The following is a 16403-nucleotide window of genomic DNA, read 5'->3' as shown; positions in this document are numbered from 1 at the left end:
ATATATAAATCTCCTTCCTTGTAACCGACTCTGTGTAACCCTAGCCCCCTCCACTGTCTATATAAACCGGAGGGTTTAGTCCGTAGGACCAACAACAACAATCATACCATAGGCTAGCTTCTAGGGTTTAGCCTCTTCGATCTCGTGGTAGATCAACTCTTGTCTTTACCTACTAATAAACCAGCGATTGCTTCTGGTCGTCCGTCGTTAGTACTTTTGCAGAACAGTCCCTAGTGTTTTAGTTATTCAACCCGCAGTCCCTTTTTAAGTCAGAAAACGTTTTGTTTAGGATGTTTTCATTAAAAGCCCATGTAGTTTCTTGTATTTAACGCGCGATCCTTTTAAAGTGAGAAAATGTTTCGTTCGTTTCTGGGCTTGGGCCTTAATTTTATTCAGCCTAACACAAGGGTTGGAAACCAAAAAGAAATACAGGACACACGGGCATGTATGCATCGAAGGAGAGCTCGGGGTACGGCCGCCGCTGCCGCCACGCGTGGATGGTCTTCCTGTCCGGCCATCGGGGTAGCCCACGCAGGCGAGCTGCAGATTTGGATGGGCTGCCTGGCCCACGCAGCGGACGGCGGTGGTTCGAGCAACTCCTCGACGCAGGGGAAAAGATTGGCGGCGCTGGAGTTCGCCGGAACGGGCAGGCGGCCGGTGGGTGACGCAAGGCCGCGGCGCCGGCGCGAGGAAGACGAGCGGATCCGACTGCTGGCGCGGCGGCTTGCTCCAGTGGCGGCGGCGGCCTGCTCATCCGTAGAAAGAGAGACAGGGCGTGAGGGAGAGAGGAAGAAAGGAGAGGGAGAAGGGGGCGCAGGGTCAGGGAGGCGATCGATAGCGGTGGCGGCTCCGGCGACCGGCCGGCGGGCTTGCCAGGCAAGGCTAAGGAGTACGCCAGCCTAAGATTCGATAGCGGTATGTTTGATTTTTAGAATTGGCCTGAACATCCTGTTTGCTGTGTTTCATCTTCTGAATTGGAAACCATGGCGTGCCTGAATTTTTTTCTAGAACATGCTGCTTGAGTTGGTAATCAGTTGGTAATCATTCTTGGTGATTTATCCGATATACTGATGAATCATCCTTTGCAGGGAATGACTTGAATGGATTTCTGAATTCCAAACAGTATGCTGTCGTGATGTTTGATTAGTGTCTTCTGTGAATCTGTACCAAAACAGACTAGACAGCAGACCAAGGCCATGGATCGGTTGATTCAATAGGGAAGGAAGAGACAGCAGATTATAAAACGAGCTTGGGGATTAACTGGCCTGAAACTTAAACAGGGCCGCCCTGATGATGGACTCAAGCTCCAGGTTTGCTCGCCTAGCACGTCCTAATTACATTGGCTCTTGTCAAAATGTCTAGCAGATGGATAATGAATTCATTCTGTGATGCCACATAGATATGCAAAGTCATAGTCCTGCATGTATGCACGTACCTCTTCCTAATGGCACGATGTAGTCTTTCTACTGATACATACAAGTCGATAGACGGGCACACACATTAGTAAGTTTTGCTACTAGCCTAATGAAGAGCATTTTATACATCCTTGCAGATAAAAAATGAATTGAATTATGAGCATCAGACAACTACGATCAATTTCCCGGTTATACCTGAAATAAAAGTGGCCGACCAAATGAAAGGAGGGATGCTCTCCTTGATGTGAGATTGTATAGATTATCTTACTTGATCTGCAATATTTCTTTGGATTTCTTTTTTATGAAAGACACATGACACATAGTTTGCTGGATGGGTCTAAGATAAATATTTTAGTTATAGGAGGATTTTTTGAACGAGTAATAGTATTACCACCATTTACTTGGTCTGTTGTGCTTTCGATAGAGCTTTCATATTTCAACAGAAAAACAACAATTCAAGTTGGGACCAGAATCGCACAAACATCAAGCTCAAAGGAAATATCAGTTGGGAGTGATCAAGTATTCATTTTCTTAGTGATCTAATAGGTCTTATATTTGTTTAGAGAGGGAGTATGTTTCTAGATAGCCGTCAATTCCAATGTTTCGTTTATTTACTCTCTGAATATGAAGAAGATAGGTTTGCAATGTAGCTTTTTACATGATAATGTAACAAACATTTATGTCTTATAACTGCAAACATTTTTTAGTCCATCACCGAGCAAATGTTTGGGAGTTGGAAATTATTTGGATACACGTGATCTCAGCAAAGAAAGATTCACACATACTGCAACCAAAGGAGCTCCTTTCACTCTCTATGCAACTAGAGAAATTATCCTTAATTACGAGCAGTACCCTAGATTTAGTTGTGGTTCTAACATATTAGAGATGTGGTTAGAATACCTACTACTCTGAAATATTAAGTGGTTTGCACAAATCACCGATTCCCTCGTGCAGTGTACAATGTGATATTGATCATCATAGGATCAAACTTAATATAGGAAGTATGCACTTAATTGTTTCTGAACTATACTACTTTGTATGTTCATTCTCCTTTCCTTTTAAATCTCCAATTTAGTTGCAAGTATTTTATTTGTTATCATTTGGCTTCTTAATAAGAAATTCAGCAAGCAACTACTCGACTGATGAGAGAGATGTTGACAATTTTTGCTGCAGTGAGGTGCATTCTCGATCATGTTAATAATCTGTATCTAAATTATTCAGATGTGAAACTCATCCTTCTTAAAACATCTGCAACACATATGTGCACTCCGAAATGGTAAAATATTTGCATTCTATAGGCCTTCAAGTTTGTGTAGCATCCCCATATTTACCTGGTTAGTGTATATGTTGGTATGCATTTTGCCTGCACAAGATTGGAAATGGTGATAGATTTGCACAAGACTACTTGCCACTTCTTATAGGATTGGTGAAAGAAGATGAGTAATTGCTGAAATTTGATGTTCTGTGTACCGAATCAAGACATGCCACTATAGATGTTTTTTCAAAGGCAGCTAGCTACTTGGATTGCGCAAATCAACAAGAACTCCCTCATATAGCATCAGAACTAAGGTTATTCTTAATTAAGTAGCTCACAAGATCACTTTAAGATTTTTTTTCACATGAAAATAATAACCTTGAAGTTCAAATCTTCTATTGAAACTCCTTTCCTATGTATGAACCTCAGGAGACAACTTCCAGTAGACCTGGCCAATGGAAATCTCAATTCTCTTAGCCTGTAAGCTCAGCTCTCAATCAGGTATTCTATTCGTAACTCAGCGTATTTTTTCTGAAGTTTTAGGCCTAACTCCCAAACATCTTTTGTCAAGAGTAAGAATGTAGCTGTTGATGGTTGCTTGCTGAAGAAGAGTGGTATCAATATTACCATAGAAGTAGATGGTTTTCGAATTATTCTTGATTTTCTATTGTGTTAATATCTCTCTGCTCTGTTTTTAATTGGGAATCCTTGCTCCTTGGGTCCCTGTAAATTGTACAAAAGGTAATTTATCTGAATTTTATGGTCTTTTAGTTTGTTCTGAGCCTCTGAGTTTCCTCAGTTCTTCTGTACCTTTTCTTTGTTGGTTTACATTTATTGGATGTTCCAATGTTATTCTATGTTCATATGTGCAATCAGATTTACAAAACAACAAGCAAAGCAATTTATGAACGTTGCATTTTCTATTTTATCAACGTTGCATTTTCTTAGTTGTCGTTAGTTACCAGATGTGCTAGAGCACACACGCATGTGTGCGATTTTGCCCTGGCTTTCTGATTTCTGAATTGAAACGAGTAGGTGCATGGGTTTCTTGACAGAGTCAAGTAGCGGTGCTTTGAGCTTGATGTCCCGTGACCCAGTTCCTTGAACTGGCTAACCCTTATTGATGTCGTATGTCCTGAACTAACTCTCATGACCAAGTCCTCAACACGTCTGACCCTCACAGGCATGTTGTGCCGTGGCTCGATTCATTGCATTATGATTGAATACATTTAGACACATTAGGATTAGGCGGTCGCCAACATCAGTGAGGGTGGTGAGGAAGAAAAGCGACGACATGGGTCGGCACCGTGTTAAAATAGAGGACATGGACATGTGAGGGGGTCTTGATCCACGCTTATGTCTTAGGGGCATGCGATACTTTTTTTCCTCCCGTTGCAACGCACGGGCAATTTTCCTAGTACTACTCATATTATCAAGAATAATCAAGTAGGACGTAGGGTATTACCTCCATCAAGAGGGCCCGAACTTGGGTAAACATCGTGTCACCCGCCTCCTGTTACCATCCGCCTAGACACACAGTTCGGGACCCCCTACCCGAGATCCGCCGGTTTTGACACCGACAGGCCTCCTCAAGTGCCCTAGGTCTTCGTGAGCAAGCAAGTTGGATGCACACCCACTAGTTTCTTTTGTTGAGCTTTCATACATTTATAGCTCTAGTGCATCCGTTGCATGGCAATCCCTACTCCTTGCATTAACATCAATCGGTGGGCATCTCCATAGCCATTGATTAGCCTCGTTGATGTGAGATTTTCTCCTTTTTTTGTCTTCTCCACATAACCGCCTCATTATTCTATTCCACCCATAGTGCTATATCCATGGCTCGCGCTCATATATTGCGTGAAATTTTATAGGTTTGAGATTACTAAAGTATGAAACAATTGCTTGGCTTGTCATCGGGGTTCTGCATGATTAGAGTATTCTTGTGTGACGAAAATGGAGCATGACTAAACTATATGATTTTGTAGGGATGAACTTTCTTTGGCCATGTTATTTTGAGAAGACCTAATTGCTTAGTTAGTATGCTTGAAGTATTACCATTTTTATGTCAATATGAACTTTTGTCTCGAATCTTTTGGATCTGAATATTCATGCCACAATTAAGAAGAATTACATTGAAATTATGCCAAGTAGCACTCCGCATCAAAAATTCTGTTTTTATCATGTACCTACTCGAGGACGAGCAGGAATTAAGCTTGGGGATGCTTGATACGTCTCCAACGTATCTATAATTTTTGATTGCTCCATGCTATGTTATCTACTATTTTAGGCAATATTGGGCTTTATTATCCACTTTTATATTATTTTTGGGACTAACCTATTAACCGGAGGCCCAACCCAGATTTGTTGTTTTTGCCTATTTCAGTGTTTCGAAGAAAAGGAATATCAAATAGAGTCGAAACGGAACGAAATCAGCTAGAGAAGTTATTTTTGGAAGCAAAGCTACCGGATGGACTTGGACCCTACGTCAGGAGCCAAGGGAGTTTCTCACGAGGGTAGCCCCCCCTAGGGCGCGCCCCCCTGCCTTGTGGGGCCCCTGAAGCTCCTCCGACGTACTTCCTGCACCCATATATCTTCACGTACCCTAAAACTTCTAGAACACACAATAGATCGGGAGTTCCGCTGCCAGAAGCCTCCGTAGCCACCGAAAACCAATCTAGACCCATTCCGGCACCCTGCCGGAGGGGGAATTCCTCTTCGTGGCCATCTTCATCATCTCGGTGCTCTCCATGACGAGGAGGGAGTAGTTCTCCCTCGGGGCTGAGGGTATGTACGAGTAGCTATGTGTTTGATCTCTCTCTCTCTCTCTGTCATGTTCTTGAGGTGATACAATCTTGATATATCGCAAGCTTTGCTATTATAGTTGGATCCTATGTTTCTCCTCCCCCTCTTCTCTCTTGTAATGAATTGAGTTTCCCCTTTGAAGTTATCTTATCGGATTGAGTCTTTAAAGATTTGAGAACACTTGATGTATGTCTTGCCGTGCGTATCTGTGGTGACAATGGGATATCACGTGATTCACTTGATGTATGTTTTAGTGATCAACTTGCGGGTTCCGCCCATGAACCTATGCATTGGGGTTGGCACACATTTTTATCGTGATTCTCCGATAGAAACTTTGGGGCACTCTTTGAGGTTCTATGTGTTGGTTGAATAGATGAATCTAAGATTGTGTGATGCATATCGTACAATCATACCCACGGATACTTGAGGTGACATTGGAGTATCTAGGTTACATTAGGGTTTTGGTTGATTTGTGTCTTAAGGTGTTATTCTAGTACGAACTCTAGGGCTGTTTGTGACACTTAGAGGAATAGCCCAACGGATTGATTGGAAAGAATAACTTTGAGGTGGTTTCGTACCCTACCATAATCTCTTCGTTTGTTCTCCGCTATTAGTGACTTTGGAGTGACTCTTTGTTGCATGTTGAGGGCTAGTTATATGATCCAATTATGTTATTATTGTTGAGGGTACTTGCACTAGCGAAAGTATGAACCCTAGGCCTTGTTTCAACGCATTGCAATACCGTTTACGCTCACTTTTATCATTAATTACCTTGTTGTTTTTATATTTTCAGATTACAAAAACCTTTATCTACTATCCATATACCACTTGTATCACCATCTCTTTGCCGAACTAGTGCACCTATACAATTTAGCATTGTATTGGGTGTGTTGGGGACAGAAGAGACTCGTTGTTATTTGGTTGCAGGGTTGCTTGAGAGAGACCATCTTCATCCTACGCCTCCTACGGATTGATAAATCTTAGGTCATCCACTTGAGGGAAATTTGCTACTGTCCTACAAACCTCTGCACTTGGAGGCCCAACAACGTCTACAAGAAGGTTGTGTAGTAGACATCAGTCCCCCCACCCCCACATATATATAGGTGGGAGAGGGAGGGGAGCAGCAAGGGGCTCCCCAAGTAGGAGGGATCCTACTTGGGCACCTCCTCCAAGTCGGCCTTCCCCCTTCCATATGCATCGTAGGGGGAAGGAAAGAGAGGGGGTCGGGAAGGAAAGGGGGAGGTCGAATCCTCCATTTTCCGTCTCCCTTCCCTCCTTTCCTTTTCCTCCTATCCTATAGGGGGACGCACCAGCCCCTTAGGGGCTGGTCTGTCCCTCTCTTGGCCCATTAGGCCCATGTAGTTTGCCGAGGGTTGCCCGGGACCCCTTTCGGTGACCAGATACGTACCCGACACCCCTGGAACACTTCCGGTGTCCGAATACTATCGTCCTATATATATGAATCTTTACCTCTCGACCATTTCAAGACTCCTCGTCATGTCTGTGATCTCATCTGGGACACCGAACAACATTCGGTCACCAAATCACATAACTCATATAATACAAAATCATCATCGAAGGTTAAGCGTGTGGACCCTACAGGTTCGAGAACTATGTAGAAATGACCAAGACACCTCTCCGGACAATAACCAACAACGGAACCTAGAGCTCATAATTGGTTCCCACATATTCAACGAAGATCTTTATCGGTCGTACCGTAATGACAACATACGTCATTCCCTTTGTCATCGGTATGTTACTTGCCCGAGATTCGATCATCGGTAACTTCATACCTAGTTCAATCTCGTTACCGGAAAGTCTCTTTACTCGTTCCTAATACATCATCCCAAAACTAACTCATTAGTCACATTGCTTGCAAGGCTTATTATGATGTGCATTACCGAGAGGGCTGAGAGATACCTCTCCGATACTCAGAGTGACAAATCCTAATCTCGATCTATGCCAACCCAACAAATACCTTCGGAGATACCTGTAGAGCATCTTTATAATAACCCAGTTATGTTGTGACGTTTGGTAGCACACAAGGTATTCCTCCGGTATCCGGGAGTTGCATAATCTCATAGTCGAAGGAATATGTATTTGACATGAAGAAAGCAATAGCAATAAAATTAAACGACCAGCATGCTAAGCTAACGGATGGGTCTTGTCCATCACATCATTATCCTAATGATGTGATCCCGTTCATCAAATGCCAACACATGTCTATGGTTAGGAAACTTAACCATCTTTCATTAACGAGCTAGTCTAGTAGAGGCTTACTAGGGACACTGTATTTTTCAATGTATTCACACATGTATCAAGTTTCTGGTTAATACAATTCTAGCATGAATAATAAACATTTATTATGATATAAGGAAATATAAATAATAACTTTATTATTGCCTCTAGGGCATATTTCCTTCAGTATCCCACTTGCACTAGAGTCAATAATCTAGATTACATAGTAATGATTCTAACACCCATGGAGTCTTGGTGCTGATCATGTTTTGCTCGTGGAAGAGGCTTAGCCAACGGGTCTACCACATTCAGATCCGTATGTATGTTGCAAATCTCTATGCATCCCTCCTTGACTTGATCATGGATGGAGTTGAAGCGTCTCTTGATGTGTTTGGTTCTTTTGTGAAATCTGGATTCCTTTGCTAAGGAAATTGCTCCAGTATTGTCACAAAAGATCTTCATTAGACTCGATGCACTAGGTATTACACCTAGATCGGATATGAATTCCTTCATCGAGACTCCTTCACTTGCTGCTTCCGGAGCATCTATTTACTCCGCTTCACATGTAGATGCCGCCACGACGCTTTGCTTGGAATTGCACCAACTGACAACTCCACCATTCAATATAAATACGTATCCGGTTTGTGACTTAGAGTCATCTGGATCAGTGTCAAAACTAGCATCGATGTAACCATTTACGACGAGCTCTTTGTCACCTCCATAAACGAGAAACGTATCCTTAGTCCTTTTTAGGTACTTCAGAATGTTCTTGACCACTGTCCAGTGATCCACTACTGGATTACTTTGGTAACTCCCTGCTAGACTTATAGCAAGGCACACATCACATCTGGTACACAACATAGCATACATGATAGAACCTATGGCTGAGGCATAGGGAATGACTTTCATTTTCTCTCTATCTTCTGCAGTGGTCGGGCATTGAGTCTGACTCAACTTCACACCTTGTAACACACGCAAGAACCCTTTCTTTGACTGATCCATTTTGAACTTCTTCAAAATTTTATCAAGGTATGTGCTTTGTGAAAGTCCAATTAAGCGTCTTGATGTATCTCTATAAATCTTGATGCCTAATATATAAGAAGCTTCACAGAGGTCTTTCATTGAAAAACACTTATTCAAGTATCCTTCTATGCTATCCAAAAATTCTATATCATTTCCAATCAACAATATGTCATCCACATATAATATTAGAAATGCTACAGAGCTCCCACTCACTTTCTTTTAAATACAGGCTTCTCCAGAAGTCTGTATAAAACCATATGCTTTGATCACACTATCAGAGTGTATATTCCAACTCCGAGATGCTTGCACCAGTCCATAAATTGATCATTGGAGCTTGCACACTTTGTTAGCACCTTTAGGATCGACGAAACCTTCTGGTTGGAACATATACAACTCTTCTTTAAGAAATCCATTAAGGAATGCAGTTTTGACGTTCATTTGCCAGATTTCATAATCATAAAATTCGGCAATTGCTAACATGATTAGGACAGACTTAAGCATCGCTACGGGTGAGAAAGTCTCATCGTAGTCAACTCCTTGAACTTGTCGAAAACCTTTCGCGACAAGTTGAGCTTTATAGATAGTAACATTACCGTCAATGTCAGTCTTCTTCTTGAAGATCCATTTATTCTCTATGGCTCGTCGATCATCGGGCAAGTTAACCAAATTCTGTACTTTGTTCTCATACATGGATCCTATCTCAGATTTCATGGCCTCAAGCCATTCTGCGAAATATGGGCTCATCATCGCTTCCTCATAGTTCATAGGTTCGTCATGGTCTAGTAACATGACTTCTAGAACAGGATTACCGTACCACTCTGGTATGGAACATGCTCTGGTTGACCTACGAGGTTCGGTAGTAACTTGATCTAAAGTTTCATGATCATTATCATTATCTTCCTCTCTAGTTGGTGTAGGCACCACTGGAACTGATTTCTGTGATGAGCTACTTTCCAACTCAAGAGAAGGTACAATTACCTCATCAAGTTCTACTTTCCTCCCACTCACTTCTTTCAAGAAAAACTCCTTCTCTAGAAAGGATCCATTCTTAGCAACAAAGATCTTGCCTTCGGATCTGTGATAGAAAGTGTACCCAACAGTTTCTTTTGGGTATCCTATCAAGACGCACTTCTCCGATTTGGGTTCGAGCTTATCAGGCTGAAGCTTTTTCACGTAAGCATCGCAACCCCAAACTTTAAAAATGACATCTTAGGTTTCTTGTCGAACCACAGTTCATACTGTGTCGTCTCAACGGATTTAGATGGTGCCCTATTTAAAGCGAATGCAGTTGTCTCTAATGCATAACCCCAAAACAATAGTGGTAAATCAGTAAGAGACATCATAGATCACACCATATATAATAAAGTACGGTTACAATGTTAGGACACACCATTAAGATGTGGTGTTCTAGGTGGCGTGAGTTGTGAAACTATTCCACATTGTTTTAAATGAAGGCCAAACTCGTAACTCAAATATTCGCCTCCACGATCAGATCATAGAAACTTTATTTTCTTGTTACAATGATTCTCCACTTCCCTCTGAAATTCTTTGAACTTTTAAAATGTTTCAGACTTGTGTTTCATTAAGTAGATATAGCCATATATGTTCAAATCATCTGTGAAGGTTAGAAAATAACAATACCCGGCGCGAGCCTCAACACTCATAGGACCGCATACATCGGTATGTATTATTTCCAATAAGTCAGTGGCTTGCTCCATTGTTCCAGAGAATGGAGTCTTAGTCATCTTGTCCATGAGGCATGGTTCGCAAGCATCAGATGATTCATAATCAAGTGATTCCAAAAGTCCATCCGCATGGAGTTTCTTCATGTGATTTGCACCAATATGACCTGAACGGTAGTGCCACAAATATGTTGCACTATCATTATCAACTTTGCATCTTTTGGCATCAATATTATGAATATGTGTATCACCACGATCGAGATTTAACAAAAATAGACCACTCTTCAAGGGTGCATGACCATAAAAGATATTACTCATATAAATAGAACAACCATTATTCTCTAATTAAAATGAATAGCCGTCTCGCATCAAACAAGATCCAGATATAATGTTCATGCTCAACGCAGGCACCAAATAACAATTATTCAGGTCTAAAACTAATCTCGAAGGTAGATGTAGAGGTAGCGTCTCGACGGCGGATCACATCGACCTTGGAAACATTCCTGACACGCATTGTCACCTCTTTCTTAGTCAATCTTCGTTTAATCCGTAGTACGTGTTTCGAGTTACAAATATGAGCAACCGAACCGGTATCAAATACACAGGCACTACTACCAGCATTAGTAAGGTACACATCAATAACATTGTTGGGGAACATAGCATGCAATTTCAAAAAATTCCTACGCTCACGCAAGATCTATCTAGGAGATGCATAGCAACGAGAGGGGGAGAGTGTGTCCACGTACCCTCATAGACCGAAAGCGGAAGCGTTTGACAACGTGGTTGATGTAGTCAAACTTCCTCTCATTCCGACTGATCAAGCACCGAACGTACGGCACCTCCGAGTTCTGCACACATTCAGCTCGATGACGTCCCTCGAACTCTTGATCCAACAAAGTGTCGAGGGAGAGTTCCGTTAGCATGACGGCGTGGTGTCGGTGATGGTGAAGTGATCCATGCAGGGCTTCGCCTAAGCACTACATGAATATGACCGGAGGCGTAAACTGTGGAGGGGGGCGCCGCACACGGCTGACAATGTTTGTTGTGTGTTCTAGCGGTGCCCCTGCATATATGTAGGTTGGAGGGGAGGAGAGGCAGACAAGGGGGCGCCCCAACTAGGAGGAATCCTACTTGGGGTCCTCCCAATTCGGCCTCCCCCTACCCTATTCCTATTCGGAGTAGGAAGGGAAGAGGGGGAAGGGGGAATCCTATTCCCTTTTTCCTTTCCTTCTTCCCCTTTCCTTATCCAATTTGGCCAGCCCATATGGGGGGCGCACCAGCCCCTTAGTGGCTGGTGTTTTTCCCCTCTTGGCCCATTAGGCCCATATAGCTTGCCGGGGGTTGCCCGGAACCCCTTCCGGTGACCCGATACGTACCCGGTACCCCCAGAACACTTCCGGTGTCCGAATACGATCGTCCTATATATGAATATTTACCTCTCAACCATTTCGAGACTCCTCGTCTTGTCTGTGATCTCATTCGGGACTCCAAACAACATTAGGTCACCAAATCACATAACTCATATAATACGAAATCATCATCGAACGTTAAGCGTGCGGACCCTACGGGTTCGAGAACTATGTAGGCATGACCGAGACACCTCTCTGGTCAATAACCAATAGCGGAACTTGGATTATCATATTGGTTCCTACATATTCTACGAGGATCTTTATCGGTCAAACTGTAATGACAAAATATGTTATTCCCTTTGTCATCGACATGTTACTTGCCTGAGATACGATCGTGGGTATCTTCATACCTAGTTCAATCTCATTACTGGGTCTCTTTACTCGTTCCTTAATGCATCATCCCACAACTAACTCATTACATTAGTCACATTGCTTGCAAGGCTTATAGTGATGTGCATTACCGAGAGGGCCTAGAGATACCTCTCTGATACTTGGAATGACAAATCTAATCTCGATCTATGCCAACCCAACAAACACCTTCGGAGATACCTGTAGAGAATCTTTATAATCACCTAGTTACGTTGTGACATTTGATAGCAGACAAGGTATTCCTTTGGTATCCGGGAGTTGCATAATCTCATAGTCAAAGGAATATGTATAAGTCATGAAGAAAGCAATAGCAATAAAACTAAACGATCATAATGCTAAGCTAACAGATGGGTGTTGTCCATCACATCATTCTCCTAATGATGTGATCCCATTTATCAAATGACAACACATGTCTACGGTTAGGAAACTTAACCATCTTTGATTAACGAGCTAGTCTAGTAGAGGCTTACTAGGGGCACGGTGTTTTGTCTATGTATCCACACATGTATCAAGTTTCCGGTCAATACAATTATAGCATGAATAATAAACATTTATCATGATATAAGGAAATATAAAATAACAACTTTATTATTGCCTCTAGGGCATATTTCCTTCACTCTCCCACTTGCACTAGAGTCAATAATCTAGTTCACATCGCCATGTGATTCAACACCAATAGTTCACATCTTTATGTGATTAACACCCATAGTTCACATCGCCATGTGACCAACACCCAAAGGGTTTACTAGAGTGAATAATCTAGTTCACATCGCTATGTGATTAACACCCAAAGAGCACTAAGGTGTGATCATGTTTTGCTTGTGAGAGAAGTTTAGTCAACAGGTCTACCACATTCAGATCCGTATGTAGTTTCCAAATTTCTATGTCTACAATGCTCTACATGGAGCTACTCTAGCTAATTGCTCCCACTTTCAATATGTATCCAGATCAAGACTCAGAGTCATCCAGATCGGTGTCAAAGCTTGCATCAACGTAACTATTTACGATGAACTCTTTATCACCTCCATAACCGAGAAACATTTCCTTAGTCCTCTTTAGGTACCTAAGGATAATTTTGATCACTGTCCAGTGATCTACTCCTGGATCACTATTGTACCCCCTTTCCAAACTCATGGCAAGGCACACAACAGGTCTGGTACACAGCATGGCATTCTTTATAGAACCTATGACTGAGGCATAGGGAATGACTTTCATTCTCTCTATATATTCTGCCGTGGTCGAGTTTTGAGTCTTACTCAACTTCAAACCTTGTAACACAAGCAAGAACTCTTTCTTTGACTGATCCATTTTGAGATGCTTCAAAACTTTATCAAGGTATGTGCTTTGTGAAAGTCCTATCAAGCGTCCTGATCTATCTCTATAGATCTTGATGCCCAATATATAAGCAGCTTCACTGAGGTCTTTCATTGAAAAATTCTTATTCAAATATACTTTTTATGCTATCCAGAAATTCTATATCATTCCCGATCAACAATATGTCATCCACATATAATATCATAAATTCTACAGGGCTCCCACTCACTTTCTTGTAAACAAAGGCTTCACCATAAGTCTGTATAAAAAACCATATGCTTTGATCACCTCATCAAAGCGTATATTCCAACTCCGAGATGCTTGCACCAGTCCATAGCTGGATCGCTGGAGTTTGCACACTTTGTTAGCACCTTTAGGATCGACAAAACCTTCTGGTTGCATCACATACAACTCTTCTTTGAGAAATCCATTAAGGAATGCAGTTTTTGACATCCATTTGCCAGATTTCATAAAATGTGGCAATTGCTAACATGATTTGGACAGATTTAAGCACCGCTACGAGTGAGAAAATCTCATCGTAGTCAACACCTTGAACCTGTCGAAAACCTTTTGCGATAGGTCGAGATTTGTAGATAGTAACACTACCATCAGCATCCGTCTTGCTCTTGAAGATCCATTTATTCTCAATAGCTTGCCGATCATCGGGAAACTCCACCAAAGTCCACACTTTGTTCTCATACATGGATCCTATCACAGATTTCACGGCCTTAAGCCATTTATCAGAATCTAGGCTCATCATCGCCTCCTCATAGTTCATAGGTTCATCATGGTCTAGTAACATGACTTCCAGAACAGGATTATCGTACCACTCTGGTGTGGAACATGCTCTTGTTAACCTACGAGGTTCAGTAGTAACTTGATTTGAAATTTCATGATAATCATCATTAGCTTCATCTCTAGTTGGTGTAGGCATCGCTAGAATGGATTTCTCTCATGAGTTACTTTCTAATTCGAGAGAAGGTACAATTACCTCATCAGGTTCTACTTTCCTCCCACTCACTTCTTTCGAGAAAAACTCCTTCTCTAGAAAGGATCCATTCTTAGAAACAAAGATCATGCCTTCGGATCTGTGATAGAAGGTGTACCCAACAGTTTCTTTTGGGTATCCTATGAAGACATATTTCTCCAATTTGGGTTCGAGCTTATCAGACTGAAGCTTTTTCACATAAGCATCGCAACCCCAAACTTTAAGAAATGACAGCTTAGGTTTCTTGCCAAACCACAATTCATTCGGTGTCATCTCAATGGATTTAGATGGTGCCATGCTTAACGTGAATGCAGCTGTCTCTAATGCATAACCCCAAAACGATAGTGGTAAATCGGTAAGAGACATCACAGATCGCACCATATCCAATAAAGTACGGTTACGACGTTCGAACACACCATTACGCTATGGTGTTCCAGGTGGCATCAGTTGTGAAACTATTCCACATTGTTTTAAATGAAGGCCAAACTCGTAACTCAAATATTCGCCTCCGCGGCCAGATCCTAGAAACTTTATTTTCTTATTACGATGATTCTCCACTTCACTCTGAAATTCTTTGAACTTTTCAAGTGTTTCAGACTTGTGTTTCATTACATAGATATACCCATATCTGCGCAAATCATCTGTGAAGGTTAGAAAATAATGATACTCACCGCGCACCTCAACACTCGTCGGACCACATACATCGGTATGTATTATTTCCAATAAGTCGGTGGCTCGCTCCATTGTTCTGGAGAACAGAGCCTTGGTCATCTTTCCCATGAGGCATGGTTCACAAGCATCAAATGATTCATAATCAAGTGATTCCAAAAGTCCATCCGCATGGAGTTTCTTCATGCGCTTTACACCAATATGACCTAAACGGAAGTGCCACAAATATGTTGCACTATCATTATCAACTTTGCATCTTTTGGCATCAATATTATGAATATGTGTATCACTATGATCGAGATTTAATAAACCATTTATATTGAGTGTTTGACCATAGAAGGTTTTATTCATGTAAACAGAACAACAATTATTATCTGACTTAAATGAATAGCTGTATCGCAACAAACATGATCCAATCATATTCATGCTCAACACAAACACCGAATAACATTTATTTTAGGTCCAACACCAATCCTGAAGGTAGAGGGAGTGTGCGATGGTGATCTTATCAACCTTGGAATCATTTCCAACACACATCATCACGTCGCCCTTAACTAGTATCTGTTCATTTTGCAACTCCTTTTCGAGTTACAATCTTAGCAACTGAACCGGTATCAGATACCCAGGGGCTACTATGAACACTAGTAAAGTACACATCAATAACATGTGTAAGGGCATATTTATCCCTAAGGTGTTTTGGTGATTGATGACAATGCGTTTGCGGACTAATCATGTGTCTTGAGTTTCCCAAACGTTTCTTCGCTAGGCACAAGACGGTTTGGTGTCCCTCGAAGACTATTGAAGACGGCATTTTTCTACGTTTCTTTTTGGTGGATTTGAGTCGTAGGAAAGCCGTACTATTAAGAGGGGGTTCGCGTCGGAAAGGTTCGGGTGGAATCATCATGTACACGTTTCTTCCTAGTCCCCTTCTTTCCCCTGCACCTTGGAGCATCCTCCGTTTATATCTCTCCACCTTGTTCTGGCTACTGTGTTGGCTTGCGGTAGTACTGCTCCCTAGTGAGCGGTAGTACTGTAGGCACCAGCGGTAGTACTGTGTTGTGGCGCGGTAGTACCGCAGGTGCCCACGGTAGTACCGCTCCTCTGGAGCCATAGTACCGTGCCCCCCAGGCCAAGTACCGCTCCCTCGCGGTAGTAGGGGCGGATGTAATTTTTTACATCCGCGCTACCGTGGTAGTACCGCATCCCTTGCGCGGTAGTACCATGCGCGGCCTGGCTCAG

The 16403-nt window shown here is 42.1% G+C and overlaps 1 long non-coding RNA gene across 1 annotated transcript; it reads left to right on the top strand.

The window, feature by feature from the left end:
• Positions 1–435: 435 nt before the first annotated feature.
• Positions 436–3880, top strand: LOC123134138 (uncharacterized). Its single transcript, XR_006465555.1, has 3 exons — positions 436–915; positions 1089–2984; positions 3100–3880. It is a non-coding gene; the product is annotated as an uncharacterized lncRNA (long non-coding RNA).
• The last annotated feature ends 12523 nt before the right edge of the window (positions 3881–16403 follow it).

This window comes from Triticum aestivum, chromosome 1A, assembly GCF_018294505.1.
Source record: "Triticum aestivum cultivar Chinese Spring chromosome 1A, IWGSC CS RefSeq v2.1, whole genome shotgun sequence".
Classification (NCBI taxonomy): domain Eukaryota; kingdom Viridiplantae; phylum Streptophyta; class Magnoliopsida; order Poales; family Poaceae; genus Triticum; species Triticum aestivum.
Note: the sequence above shows the minus strand (reverse complement) of the source record. Positions and strands in the feature narration are given on the sequence as shown.